The sequence below is a fragment of the Magallana gigas genome, chromosome 1, assembly GCF_963853765.1.
Source record: "Magallana gigas chromosome 1, xbMagGiga1.1, whole genome shotgun sequence".
NCBI classification, from domain to species: domain Eukaryota; kingdom Metazoa; phylum Mollusca; class Bivalvia; order Ostreida; family Ostreidae; genus Magallana; species Magallana gigas.
The window spans coordinates 71,040,315-71,056,537 of NC_088853.1; the positions used below are offsets into that span (position 1 = coordinate 71,040,315).

At 38.5% G+C, this 16,223-nt stretch overlaps 1 protein-coding gene across 6 annotated transcripts in view; it reads right to left on the minus strand.

The window, feature by feature from the left end:
- The window catches only part of LOC105327130 (multiple epidermal growth factor-like domains protein 6), a 148,754-nt gene that overhangs the window by 84,485 nt on the left and 48,046 nt on the right, over positions 1-16,223 (minus strand). The gene's annotated exons all lie outside the window — the stretch shown is intronic.

Consider the following 16,223-nt stretch of genomic DNA (forward strand, 5'->3'; position numbering starts at 1 on the left):
TAAAGATTTACTCTATATGTTCCTATTTAAAACTTTGACCCCCCCCCCACATTGTGGCATCACCCTACCCCTAGGGATCATGATTATAAGCCAGGGGTCATGATTTTCACAACTTTCAATTTACACTACCTGAGGATGCTTTCACACAAGTTTCAGCTTTCATGGCTGATAAGTTTCTGAGAAGAAGATTTTTAAATATTTACTCTATATGTTCCTATGTTGAACTTCAACCCCTTATTGAGGCCCCACCCGGCAACTGGGGATCACGATTTTCACAACTTTGAATCTACACTATCTGAGAATGCCTCAACCAAAGTTTTACCTTTCACTGCTGATTAGTTTCTGAGAACAAAATTTTTAAAGATCTACTTTATATATCACTTTGTCAAACTTAACCCCTCCCCCCTATTGTAGCCCCATCCTACCCCCGGGGGTCACACTTTTCACAACTTTGAATCTACACTCTCTGAGGATGCTTCCACAAAAATGTCAGCTTTCATGGCTGATTAGTTTCTGAGAAAAAGATTTTTAATTATTTACTCTATATGTTCCTATGTTAAATTTCAACCCCTCATTGAGGCCGAACCCGACAACTGGGGGTCACACTTTTCACAACTTTGAATCTGCACTCTTTGAGGATGCTTCCACACAAGTGTCATCTTTCATGGCTGATTAGTTTCTGAGAAAAAGATCTTTAAATATTTACTCTATATGTTCCAATATTAAACTTCAACCCCTCTTTGAGGCCCCACCCGACAACTGGGGATCACGATTTTCACAACTTTGAATCTACTCTCTCTGAGAATGCTTCCACAAAAGTGTCAGCTTTCCTGGCTGATTAGTTTCTGAGAATAAGATTTTCATAGATTTACCTTACATATTCCTATGTTTAACTTTCTCCCTTCATTGTGGGCCCACCCTACCCTCGGGCATCATGATTTTTACAACTTTGATTCTATACTACTTGATAATACTGCCACACAAGTTTCAGTTTTACTGGTCGATTGGTTTCGGAGAAAAAATTTTTTTTAAAGATTAACTGTATATATCATTCTGTTTAACTTCGACCCCCCTTTGTGGCCCACCGGACCCCTGGGGATCACGATTTTTCACCACTATGAATCAACATTATCTGAAAATGCTTCCACACAAGTGTCAGCTTTCCTGGCTGATTAGATTCTCAGAGGAAGATTTTTAAAGATTTACTCTATATGTTCCTATTTAAAACTTTAAACCCCCCCCCCCCCCACATTGTGGCATCACCCTACCCCTAGGGATCATGATTATAAGCCAGGGGTCATGATTTTCACAACTTTCAATTTACACTACCTGAGGATGCTTTCACACAAGTTTCAACTTTCTTGGCTGATAAGTTTCTGAGAAGAACATTTCTCAAATTTACTTTATTTTGTTCCTATCTTAAATTTCGATTCCCATTTGTGGGCCCGCCCTGACCTCGGGGGTTATGATTTTCACAACTTTGAATCAACGCTACCTGACAATTCTGCCACACAGGTTTCAGATTTCCTTGCTAATTAGTTTTTCAGAAGAAGATTTTTTAAAGATTTACTATATATGTTCATATGTTAAACTTTGACCCCTATTGTAGGCTCACTTTACCATGGAAGTCATGTATTTTACAACTTTGAATTCACACTCTCTGAGGAAGTGTCACCTTTTCTGGCTGATAAGTTTCTGAGAAGATTTTTGAAAGATTTCCTCTATATATTTCTATGTGAAATTTGACCCCTAATTATGGCCTCACCCTACCTCTGGGGATCAAGTTTTTCAGAACTGTGAATCTACACTACCTAAGGATGCTTCCACACAAGTGTCAGCTTTCCTGGCTGATTAATTTTTTAAAAAGAGAATTTTTTAAAGATTTACTTTATTTAATCCTATTTTAAACTTCATCCCCACATTGTTGCCCCACCCTACCTCCAGGGGTCATGATTTTCCCAATTTTGAAAATAGCCCAATGTGGCCTCACCCTACCTCTGGGGATCATGATTTTCACAACTTGGAATCTACACTACCTGGGGATGCTTCCAAAATTTTCCTGGCTGATCAGTTTCTTAGAAGAAGATCTTTAAAGATTGACTTTTTATATTACTATGTTTATCTTTGACCCAAAATTGTTGCCCCATCCTACCCGCGGGGGTCATGATTTTCACAACTTCGAGTCTACACTACCTGAGGATGCTTCCACACAAGTGTCAGCTTTCCTAGCTTAATAGTTTCTTAGAAGATTTTAAAGCTTAACTCAATGTGTTCCTCTGTTAAATATTGACCCCTCATTGTGGCCCAACCCGAACTCTGTGGATCCCGATATTCACAATTTTGAATCTTCACTTCTTGATATTGCTTCCATAAAAGTTTCAGCTTTCCTGGCTGATTAGTTTTTTAGAAAAAGATTTTAAAGATTAACTCTTTATGTTCCTATGATAAACTTAGACCCCCAATTGTGGCCTCACCCTACCCCCAGGGGTCATGATTTTCACAACTTCGAGTCTACACTCCCTGAGGATGTTTCCACACACGTTTCAGCTTTCCTGGCTGATCAGTTTCTGAGAATAAGATTTTTAAAGATTTAATCTACATAATCCTATGTTAAACTTGGACACCCCTCGGGGGTCACGATTTTTACAACTTTAAATTTTTACTACCTCATAAAACAACAACAAGAGTTTCCGCTTTCTTAGCTGATTGGTTTCTGAGAAGATGATTCATAAAGATTCACTCCATATATTCCTATGTTAAACTTCGACCCCCCATGGTGGTCCCACCCCATCCCTGGGTTAATGATTTTTACAACTTTTAATCTACACCACCTGAAGATGCTTCCACACAAATTTTAAATTTGCGGTCTGATTAGTTTCTGAGAAAAAGATTTTTAAAGATTTACTTCATATATTCCTATATTCAATTTACCCCCCCCCCCCCTCCCCCATTGTAGTCCCATCCTACTCCCGGGGGTCAGGATTTTCATAACTTGGAATTTACACTCTCTGAGGATGCTTCCACACAAGAAGATTTTTAAAGATTTACTTTATATGTTCCTACATTAAGCTTCAACCCAGTGTGGCCCCGCCCGACCGCCAGGGGTCATGTTTTTCAAAATTGTGAATCTACACTACCTGGGCATGCTTCAGCAAAAGTTTCAACTTTCTTGGCTTATAAGATTCTGAGAAAAAGATTTTTAAAGATTAACTTTATATGTTCCTATGTTTAAATTTGACCTCCCATTGTGGCCCCATCCTGCCTCCAAGGGTCATGATTTTTACAAATTTGAATCTAAACTACCTAAGAATACTTCCTTACAAGTTCCACGTTTTCTGGATTAGTTTCTGAGAAAAAGATTTATTGTATATGTTTCTTTGTTAAACTTTGACCCCCATTGTGAGCTCACCTTACCCCCACGGGTCAGCATTTTCACAACTTTGAATTAACTCTTCCCAATAATGCTTCCACACAAGTTTCAGCTTTCCTGGCTGATTAGTTTCTGAGAATTTGATTTTTAAAGATTTACCTTACATATTCCTATGTTGAACTTCGACCCTTCATTGTGGCCCCACCCTACCCTCGGGCGTCATGATTTTCACAACTTTGATTCTATACTACCTGATGATGCTTCCACACAACTGTCAGCTTTCCTGGCTAATTGGTTTCGTAGAAGAAGATTTTTAAAGATAAACTCTTTATGTCCATATGTTAAACTTCGACCCCCCATTGTGACCAAAGCCGATCCCTGGGGATCACAATTTTCACAACTATGAATCTACATTATCTGAAAATGCTTTCACACAAGTGAAAAAAAATTTATATGTTTCTTTGTTAGACTTTAACCCTCATTGTAAGCTCATCCTACACCCGAGGGTCATAATTTTCACAGCTTTGAATATACTTTACCTAAGAATGCTTCCACAAAAGTTACAGCATTCCTGGCTGATCGGTTTTTGAGAAGAAGAATTTTAAAGATTTACCTTACATATTCATATGTTAAACTTCGACCCCTAATTGTGGCCCCACCCTACCTTCGGGCGTCATGATTTTTACAACTTTGATTCTATACTACCTAATTATGCTCTCACACATGTTTCAGTTTTACTGGCTAATTGGTTTTGGAGAAAAAGATTTTTAAAGCTTAACTGTATATGTCCCGATGTTAAACTTTGACCGCCCATAGTGGCCCCACCCGACCCCTGGGGATCACGATTTTTACAACTTTGAAAGAGAAAGAGAAAAAGATTTTTCAAGATCTACTTTATATATTACATGTACTATGTTGAACTTCAACCCCCCACCTCCCCCCCCCCACCATTGTAGCCCCATCCTACCCCCGGGGATCATACTTTTCAAAACTTTGAATTTACACTCTCTGAGGATGCTTCCACACAATTGTCAGCTTTCATGGCTGATAAGTTTCTGAGAAGAAGATTTTTCAATATTTACTCTATATGTTCCTATGTTGAACTTCAACCCCTTATTGAGGCCCCACCCGGCAACTGGGGATCACGATTTTCACAACTTTGAATCTACACTACCTGAGGATGCATTAACAAAAGTTTTAGCTTTCCTGGCTGATTAGTGTCTGAGAACAAGATTTTCAAAGATTAATTTTATTTTTCTTTGTTGAACTTTGACCCCCATTGTAAGCTCATCCTGCACCCGAGAGTCATGATTTTCCCAACTTTTAATATGCTCTACCTAAGAATGCTTCCACACAGTTTCTGAGAAGAAGATTTTTAAAGATTTACCTTACATATTCCTATGTTAAATTTCGAACCCTAATTGTGGCCCCACCCTACCCTCGGGCGTCATGATTTTTACAACTTTGATTTTATACTACCTAATACTGCTGCCACACAAGATTCAGTTTTACTGGCTGATTGGTTTCTGAGAAAAAGATTTTTAACGATTAACGGTATATGTTCCTATGTTAAACTTCGACCCGCCATTGTTGCCCCACCCGACCTCTGGGGATCAGGATTTCTAACAACTATGAATCTACATTATCTGAAAATGCTTCCACACAAGTGTCAGCTTTCCTGGCTGATTAGTTTCTGAGAAAAAGATTTTTAAAGATCTAATTTATATATAACATGTACTATATTGAACTTCAACCCCCCCCCCCCCCCATTAAAGCCCCATCCTACCCCCGGGGATCATACTTTTCACAACTTTGAATCTACACTCTCTGAGGATGCTTCCACATAAGTGTCAGCTTTCATGGCTGATTAGTTTCTGAGAAAAAGATTTTTAAATATTTACTCTATGTGTTCCTATTTTAAATTTCAACCCCTCATTGAGGCCCAACCCGACAACTGGGGATCACGATTTTCACAACTTTGAATCTACAATACCTGAGGATGCTTCAACAAAAGTTTTAGCTTTCATGGCTGATAATATACTGAGAACATGATTTTCAAAGATCTATTTTATATGTTTCTTTGTTAAACTTTAACCCCCATTGTAAGCTCATCCTACACCCGAAGGTCATAATTTTCACAACTTTGAATATACTCTACCTAAGAATGCTTCCACAAAAGTTTCAGCATTCCTGGCTGATCGGTTTTTGAGAAGAAGATTTTCAAAGATTTACCTTACATATTCCTATGTTAAACTTCGACCCCTAATTGTGGCCCCACCTTACCTTCGGGCGTCATGATTTTTACAACTTTGATTCTATACTACCTAATTATGCTCTCACACATGTTTCAGTTTGACTGGCTAATTGGTTTTGGAGAAAAAAAGATTTTTAAAGCTTAACTGTATATGTCCCTATGTTAAACTTTGACCACCAATTGTGGCCCCACCCAACCCCTGGGGATCACGATTTTTCATAACTATGAATCTACACTATCTGTGAATGCTTCCACACAAGTGTCAGCTTTCCTGGCTGATTGGTTTCTGAGTAGAAGATTTTTAAAGATCTACTTTATATATAACATGTACTATATTGAACTTCAGCCCCCCCCCCCCATTAAAGCCCCATCATACCCCCGGGGATCATATTTTTCACAACTTTGAATCTGCACTCTCTGAGGATGCTTCCAAACAAATGTCGGCTTTCATGGCTGATTAGTTTCTGAGAAAAAGATGTTTAAATATTTACTCTATATGTTCCAATATTAAACTTCAACCCCTGTTTCAGGCCCCACCCGACAACTGGGGATCACGATTTTCACAACTTTGAATCTACTCTCTCTGAGATTGCTTCCACGAAAGTGTCAGCTTTCATGGCTGAATAGTTTCTGAGAAAAAGATCTTTAAATATTTACTCCATATGTTCCAATATTAAACTTCAACCCCTCTTTGAGGCCCCACCCGACACCTGGAGATCACGATTTTCACAACTTTGAATCTACTCTCTCTGAGAATGCTTCCACAAAAGTGTCAGCTTTCCTGGCTGATTAGATTCTCAGAAGAAGATTTTTAAAGATCTACTTTATATATTACATGTACTATATTGAACTTTAACCCCCCCCCCCCCCATTAAAGCCCCATCCTACCCCCGGGGATCATACTTTTCACAACTTTGAATCTACACTCTCTGAGGATGCTTCCACATAAGTGTCAGCTTTCATGGCTGATTAGTTTCTGAGAAAAAGATGTTTAAATATTTACTCTATATGTTCCTATTTTAAATTTCAACCCCCATTGAGGCCCAACCCGACAACTGGGTATCACGATTTTCACAACTTTGAATCTACAATACCTGATGATGCTTCAACAAAAGTTTTAGCTTTCATGGCTGATAAGTTACTGAGAACATGATTTTCAAAGATTTATTTTTTATGTTTCGTTGTTAAACTTTAATCCCCATTGTAAGCTCATCCTACACCCGAAGGTCATAATTTTCACTACTTTGAATATGCTCTACCTAGGAACGCTTCCACAAAAGTTTCAGCATTCCTGGCTGATCGGTTTTTGAGAAGAAGATTTTCAAAGATTTACCTTACATATTCCTATGTTAAACTTCGACCCCTAATTGTGGCCCCACCTTACCTTCGGGCGTCATGATTTTTACAACTTTGATTCTATACTACCTAATAATGCTCTCACACATGTTTCAGTTTGACTGGCTAATTGGTTTTGGAAAAAAAAGAGTTTTAAAGCTTAACTGTATATGTCCCAATGTTAAACTTTGACCGCCCATTGTGGCCCCACCCAACCCCTGGGGATCAGGATTTTCACAACTTTGAATCTACACTATCTGTGAATGCTTCCACACAAGTGTCAGCTTTCCCGGCTGATTTGTTTCTGAGAAAAATATTTTTAAGGGTCTACTTTATATATTATATGTACTATGTTGAACTTCAACCCCCCACCTACCTCCCCCCCACCATTGTAGCCCCATCCTACCCCCGGGGATCATACTTTTCAAAACTTTGAATTTACACTCTCTGAAGATGCTTCCACACAATTGTCAGCTTTCATGGCTGATAAGTTTCTGAGAAGAAGACTTTTCAATATTTACTCTATATGTTCCTATGTTGAACTTCAACCCCTTATTGAGGCCCCACCCTGCAACTGGGGATCACGATTTTCACAGCTTTGAATCTACACTAACTGAGGATGCTTTAACAAAAGTTTTAGCTTTCCTGGCTGATTAGTGTCTGAGAACAAGATTTTCAAAGATTTATTTTATGTTTCTTTGTTGAACTTTGACCCCCATTGTAAGCTCATCCTGCACCCGAGAGTCATGATTTTCCCAACTTTTAATATGCTCTACCTAAGAATGCTTCCACACAGTTTCTGAGAAGAAGGTTTTTAAAGATTTACCTTACATATTCCTATGTTAAATTTCGAACCCTAATTGTGGCCCAACCCTACCCTCGGGCGTCATGATTTTTACAACCTACCTAATACTGCTGCCACACAAGTTTCAGTTTTACTGGCTGATTGGTTTCTGAGAAAAAGATTTTAAAAGATTAACGGTATATGTTCCCATGTTAAACTTCGACCCCCCATTGTGGCCCCACCCGACCTCTGGGGATCACGATTTCTAACAACTATGAATCTAAATTATCTGAAAATGCTTCCGCACAAGTGTCAGCTTTCCTGGCTGATTAGTTTCTGAGAAGAAGATTTTTAAAGATCTACTTTATATATTACTATGTTAAACTTCACCCTCCCCCCCCCCCCCATTGTAGCCCCATCCTACCCCTGGGGGTCATACTTTTCAGATTTTTGAATCTACACTCTCTGAGGATTCTTCCACACAAGTGTCACCTTTCATGGCTGATTAGTTTCTGAGAAAAATATTTTTAATTATTTACTCTATATCTTCCTATGTTAAATTTTGACCCCTTATTAAGGCCCCACCCGACAACTGGGGATCACAATTTTCACAACTTTGAATCTACACCATCTGTGAATGCTTCCACACAAGTGTCAGCTTTCCTGGCTGATTAGTTTCTGAGAAAAAGATTTTTAAAGATCTACTTTATATATTACATGTACTATATTGAACTTTAACCCCCCCCCCCATTAAAGCCCCATCCTACCCCCGGGGATCATACTTTTCACAACTTTGAATCTACACTCTCTGAGGATGCTTCCACATAAGTGTCAGCTTTCATGGCTGATTAGTTTCTGAGAAAAAGATGTTTAAATATTTACTCTATATGTTCCTATTTTAAATTTCAACCCCCCATTGATGCCTAACCCGACAACTGGGTATCACGATTTTCACAACCTGATGATGCTTCAACAAAAGTTTTAGCTTTCATGGCTGATAAGTTACTGAGAACATGATTTTCAAAGATTTATTTTTTATGTTTCTTTGTTAAACTTTAACCCCCATTGTAAGCTCATCCTACACCCGAAGGTCATAATTTTCACTACTTTGAATATGCTCTACCTAGGAACGCTTCCACAAAAGTTTCAGCATTCCTGGCTGATCGGTTTTTGAGAAGAAGATTTTCAAAGATTTACCTTACATATTCCTATGTTAAACTTCGACCCCTAATTGTGGCCCCACCTTACCTTCGGGCGTCATGATTTTTACAACTGTGATTCTATACTACCTAATTATGCTCTCACACATGTTTCAGTTTGACTGGCTAATTGGTTTTGGAAAAAAAAAAGATTTTTAAAGCTTAACTGTATATGTCCCTATGTTAAACTTTGACCACCAATTGTGGCCCCACCCAACCCCTGGGGATCACGATTTTTCATAACTATGAATCTACACTATCTGTGAATGCTTCGACACAAGTGTCAGCTTTCCTGGCTGATTGGTTTCTGAGAAGAAGATTTTTAAAGATCTACTTTATATATTACTATGTTAAACTTCACCCCCCCCCATTGTAACCCTATCCAACCCCCGAGGGTCATACTTTTCAGATTTTTGAATTTACACTCTCTGAGGATTCTTCCACACAAATTTCACCTTTCATGGCTGATTAGTTTCTGAGAAAAATATTTTTAATTATTTACTCTATATCTTCCTATGTTCAACTTTGACCCCTTATTAAAGCCCCACCCGACAACTGGGGATCACGATTTTCACAACTTTGAATCTACACCATCTGTGAATGCTTCCACACAAGTGTCAGCTTTCCTGGCTGATTAGTTTCTGAGAAAAAGATTTTTAAAGATCTACTTTATATATAACATGTACTATATTGAACTTCAACCCCCCCCCCCCCCATTAAAGCCCCATCCTACCCCCGGGGATCATACTTTTCACAACTTTGAATCTACACTCTCTGGGGATGCTTCCACATAAGTGTCAGCTTTCATGGCTGATTAGTTTCTGAGAAAAAGATTTTTAAATATTTACTCTATGTGTTCCTATTTTAAATTTCAACCCCTCATTGAGGCCCAACCCGACAACTGGGGATCACGATTTTCACAACTTTGAATCTACAATACCTGAGGATGCTTCAACAAAAGTTTTAGCTTTCATGGCTGATAATATACTGAGAACAAGATTTTCAAAAATTTATTTTATATGTTTCTTTGTTAAACTTTAACCCCCATTGTAAGCTCATCCTACACCCGAGGGTCATAATTTTCACAACTTTGAATATGCTCTACCTAAGAATGCTTTCACAAAAGTTTCAGCATTCCTGGCTGATCGGTTTTTGAGAAGAGGATTTTTAAAGATTTACCTTACATATTCCTATGTTAAACTTCGACCCCTAATTGTGGCCCCACCCTACCTTCGGGCGTCATGATTTTTACAACTTTGATTCTATACTACCTAATGATGGTCTCACACATGTTTCAGTTTTACTGGCTAATTGGTTTCCGAGAAAAAGATTTTTAAAGCTAAGCTGTATATGTCCCTATGTTAAACTTTGACCGCCAATTGTGGCCCCACCCAACCCCTGGGGATCATGATTTTCACAACTATGAATCTACACTATCTGTGAATGCTTCAACACAAGTGTCAGCTTTCCTGGCTGATTGGTTTCTGAGAAGAAGATTTTTAAAGCTCTACTTTATATATTAGATGTACTATGTTGAAGTTCAACCCCCCCCCCCCCGCCCCCATTGTAGCCCCATCCTACCCCCAGGGATCATACTTTTCACAACTGTAAATCTTCACTCTCTGAGGATGCTTCCACACAAGTGACATCTTTCATGGCTGATTAGTTTCTGAGAAAAAGATTTTTAAATATTTACTCCATATGTTCCTATGTTGAACTTAAACCCCTTATTAAGGCCCCACCCGACAACTGGGGATCACGATTTTCACAACTTTGAATCTACACTACTTGAGGATGCTTTAACAAAAGTTTTAGCTTTCCTGTCTGATCAGTTTCTGAGAAGAAGATTTTTAACGATTCGCCTTACATATTCCTATGTTAAATTTCAACCCCTAAGTGTGGCCCCACCCTACCCTCGGGCATCATGATTTTTACAACTTTGATTATAAACTACCTAACAATGCTGCCACACAAGTTTCTGTTTTACTGGCTGATTGGTTTCTGAGAAAAAGATTTTAAAAGATTAACGGTATATGTTCCCATGTTAAACTTCGACCCCCCATTGTGGCCCCACCCGACCTCTGGGGATCACGATTTCTAACAACTATGAATCTAAATTATCTGAAAATGCTTCCACACAAGTGTCAGCTTTCCTGGCTGATTAGTTTCTGAGAAGAAGATTTTTAAAGATCTACTTTATATATTAATATGTTAAACTTCACCCTCCCCCCCCCCATTGTAGCCCCATCCTACCCCTGGGGGTCATACTTTTCAGATTTTTGAATCTTCACTCTCTGAGGATTCTTCCACACAAGTGTCACCTTTCATGGCTGATTAGTTTCTGAGAAAAACATTTTTAATTATTTACTCTATATGTTCCTATGTTAAATTTTGACCCCTTATTAAGGCCCCACCCGACAACTGAGGATCACGATTTTCACAACTTTGAATCTACAATACCTGAGGATGCTTCAACAAAAGTTTTAGTTTTCATGGCTGATAATATACTGAGAACAAGATTTTAAAAAATTAATTTTATATGTTTCTTTGTTAAACTTTAACCCCCATTGTAAGCTCATCCTACACCCGAGGGTCATAATTTTCACAACTTTGAATATGCTCTACCTAAGAATGCTTCCACAAAAGTTTCAGCATTCCTGGCTGATCGGTTTTTGAGAAGAGGATTTTTAAAGATTTACCTTACATATTCCTATGTTAAACTTCGACCCCTAATTGTGGCCCCACCCTACCTTCGGGCGTCATGATTTTTACAACTTTGATTCTATACTACCTAATGATGGTCTCACACATGTTTCAGTTTTACTGGCTAATTGGTTTCCGAGAAAAAGATTTTTAAAGCTAAGCTGTATATGTCCCTATGTTAAACTTTGACCGCCAATTGTGGCCCCACCCAACCCCTGGGGATCATGATTTTCACAACTATGAATCTACACTATCTGTGAATGCTTCAACACAAGTGTCAGCTTTCCTGGCTGATTGGTTTCTGAGAAGAAGATTTTTAAAGCTCTACTTTATATATTAGATGTACTATGTTGAAGTTCAACCCCCCCCCCCCCCCCGCCCCCATTGTAGCCCCATCCTACCCCCAGGGATCATACTTTTCACAACTGTAAATCTTCACTCTCTGAGGATGTTTCCACACAAGTGACATCTTTCATGGCTGATTAGTTTCTGAGAAAAAGATTTTTAAATATTTACTCCATATGTTCCTATGTTGAACTTAAACCCCTTATTAAGGCCCCACCCGACAACTGGGGATCACGATTTTCACAACTTTGAATCTACACTACTTGAGGATGCTTTAACAAAAGTTTTAGCTTTCCTGTCTGATCAGTTTCTGAGAAGAAGATTTTTAACGATTCGCCTTACATATTCCTATGTTAAATTTCGACCCCTAAGTGTGGCCCCACCCTACCCTCGGGCATCATGATTTTTACAACTTTGATTATAAACTACCTAACAATGCTGCCACACAAGTTTCTGTTTTACTGGCTGATTGGTTTCTGAGAAAAAGATTTTAAAAGATTAACGGTATATGTTCCCATGTTAAACTTCGACCCCCCATTGTGGCCCCACCCGACCTCTGGGGATCACGATTTCTAACAACTATGAATCTAAATTATCTGAAAATGCTTCCACACAAGTGTCAGCTTTCCTGGCTGATTAGTTTCTGAGAAGAAGATTTTTAAAGATCTACTTTATATATTAATATGTTAAACTTCACCCTCCCCCCCCCCATTGTAGCCCCATCCTACCCCTGGGGGTCATACTTTTCAGATTTTTGAATCTTCACTCTCTGAGGATTCTTCCACACAAGTGTCACCTTTCATGGCTGATTAGTTTCTGAGAAAAATATTTTTAATTATTTACTCTATATGTTCCTATGTTAAATTTTGACCCCTTATTAAGGCCCCACCCGACAACTGAGGATCACGATTTTCACAACTTTGAATCTACACCATCTGTGAATGCTTCCACACAAGTGTCAGCTTTCCTGGCTGATTAGTTTCTGAGAAAAAGATTTTTAAAGATCTACTTTATATATTACATGTACTATATTGAACTTTAACCCCCCCCCCCCCCATTAAAGCCCCATCCTACCCCCGGGGATCATACTTTTCACAACTTTGAATCTACACTCTCTGAGGATGCTTCCACATAAGTGTCAGCTTTCATGGCTAATTAGTTTCTGAGAAAAAGATGTTTAAATATTTACTCTATATGTTCCTATTTAAAATTTCAACCCCCCATTGAGGCCTAACCCGACAACTGGGTATCACGATTTTCACAACTTTGAATCTACAATACCTGATGATGCTTCAACAAAAGTTTTAGCTTTCATGGCTGATAAGTTAATGAGAACATGATTTTCAAAGATTTATTTTTTATGTTTCTTTGTTAAACTTAAACCCCCATTGTAAGCTCATCCTACGCCCGAAGGTCATAATTTTCACTACTTTGAATATGCTCTACCTAGGAACGCTTCCACAAAAGTTTCAGCATTCCTGGCTGATCGGTTTTTGAGAAGAAGATTTTCAAAGATTTACCTTACATATTCCTATGTTAAACTTCGACCCCTAATTGTGGCCCCACCTTACCTTCGGGCGTCATGATTTTTACAACTTTGATTCTATACTACCTAATTATGCTCCCACACATGTTTCAGTTTGACTGGCTAATTGGTTTTGGAAAAAAAAAAGATTTTTAAAGCTTAACTGTATATGTCCCTATGTTAAACTTTGACCACCAATTGTGGCCCCACCCAACCCCTGGGGATCACGATTTTTCATAACTATGAATCTACACTATCTGTGAATGCTTCCACACAAGTGTCAGCTTTCCTGGCTGATTGGTTTCTGAGAAGAAGATTTTTAAAGATCTACTTTATATATTACTATGTTAAACTTCACCCCCCCCCCCCCATTGTAACCCCATCCTACCCCCGAGGGTCATACTTTTCAGATTTTTGAATTTACACTCTCTGAGGATTCTTCCACACAAATTTCACCTTTCATGGCTGATTAGTTTCTGAGAAAAATATTTTTAATTATTTACTCTATATCTTCCTATGTTCAACTTTGACCCCTTATTAAAGCCCCATCCGACAACTGGGGATCACGATTTTCACAACTTTGAATCTACACCATCTGTGAATGCTTCCACACAAGTGTCAACTTTCCTGGCTGATTAGTTTCTGAGAAAAAGATTTTTAAAGATCTACTTTATATATAACATGTACTATATTGAACTTCAACCCCCCCCCCCCCCCCCCCCATTAAAGCCCCATCCTACCCCCGGGGATCATATTTTCACAACTTAGAATCTACACTCTCTGGGGATGCTTCCACATAAGTGTCAGCTTTCATGGCTGATTAGTTTCTGAGAAAAAGATTTTTAAATATTTACTCTATGTGTTCCTATTTTAAATTTCAACCCCTCATTGAGGCCCAACCCGACAACTGGGGATCACGATTTTCACAACTTTGAATCTACAATACCTGAGGATGCTTCAACAAAAGTTTTAGCTTTCATGGCTGATAATATACTGAGAACAAGATTTTCAAAAATTTATTTTATATGTTTCTTTGTTAAACTTTAACCCCCATTGTAAGCTCATCCTACACCCGAGGGTCATAATTTTCACAACTTTGAATATGCTCTACCTAAGAATGCTTCCACAAAAGTTTCAGCATTCCTGGCTGATCGGTTTTTGAGAAGAGGATTTTTAAAGATTTACCTTACATATTCCTATGTTAAACTTCGACCCCTAATTGTGGCCCCACCCTACCTTCGGGCGTCATGATTTTTACAACTTTGATTCTATACTACCTAATGATGGTCTCACACATGTTTCAGTTTTACTGGCTAATTGGTTTCCGAGAAAAAGATTTTTAAAGCTAAGCTGTATATGTCCCTATGTTAAACTTTGACCGCCAATTGTGGCCCCACCCAACCCCTGGGGATCATGATTTTCACAACTATGAATCTACACTATCTGTGAATGCTTCAACACAAGTGTCAGCTTTCCTGGCTGATTGGTTTCTGAGAAGAAGATTTTTAAAGCTCTACTTTATATATTAGATGTACTATGTTGAAGTTCAACCCCCCCCCCCCCCGCCCCCATTGTAGCCCCATCCTACCCCCAGGGATCATACTTTTCACAACTGTAAATCTTCACTCTCTGAGGATGCTTCCACACAAGTGACATCTTTCATGGCTGATTAGTTTCTGAGAAAAAGATTTTTAAATATTTACTCCATATGTTCCTATGTTGAACTTAAACCCCTTATTAAGGCCCCACCCGACAACTGGGGATCACGATTTTCACAACTTTGAATCTACACTACTGGAGGATGCTTTAACAAAAGTTTTAGCTTTCCTGTCTGATTAGTTTCTGAGAAGAAGATTTTTAACGATTCGCCTTACATATTCCTATGTTAAATTTCAACCCCTAAGTGTGGCCCCACCCTACCCTCGGGCATCATGATTTTTACAACTTTGATTATAAACTATCTAACAATGCTGCCACACAAGTTTCTGTTTTACTGGCTGATTGGTTTCTGAGAAAAAGATTTTAAAAGATTAACGGTATATGTTCCCATGTTAAACTTCGACCCCCCATTGTGGCCCCACCCGACCTCTGGGGATCACGATTTCTAACAACTATGAATCTAAATTATCTGAAAATGCTTCCACACAAGTGTCAGCTTTCCTGGCTGATTAGTTTCTGAGAAGAAGATTTTTAAAGATCTACTTTATATATTAATATGTTAAACTTCACCCTCCCCCCCCCATTGTAGCCCCATCCTACCCCTGGGGGTCATACTTTTCAGATTTTTGAATCTTCACTCTCTGAGGATTCTTCCACACAAGTGTCACCTTTCATGGCTGATTAGTTTCTGAGAAAAATATTTTTAATTATTTACTCTATATGTTCCTATGTTAAATTTTGACCCCTTATTAAGGCCCCACCCGACAACTGAGGATCACGATTTTCACAACTTTGAATCTACAATACCTGAGGATGCTTCAACAAAAGTTTTAGTTTTCATGGCTGATAATATACTGAGAACAAGATTTTAAAAAATTAATTTTATATGTTTCTTTGTTAAACTTTAACCCCCATTGTAAGCTCATCCTACACCCGAGGGTCATAATTTTCACAACTTTGAATATGCTCTACCTAAGAATGCTTCCACAAAAGTTTCAGCATTCCTGGCTGATCGGTTTTTGAGAAGAGGATTTTTAAAGATTTACCTT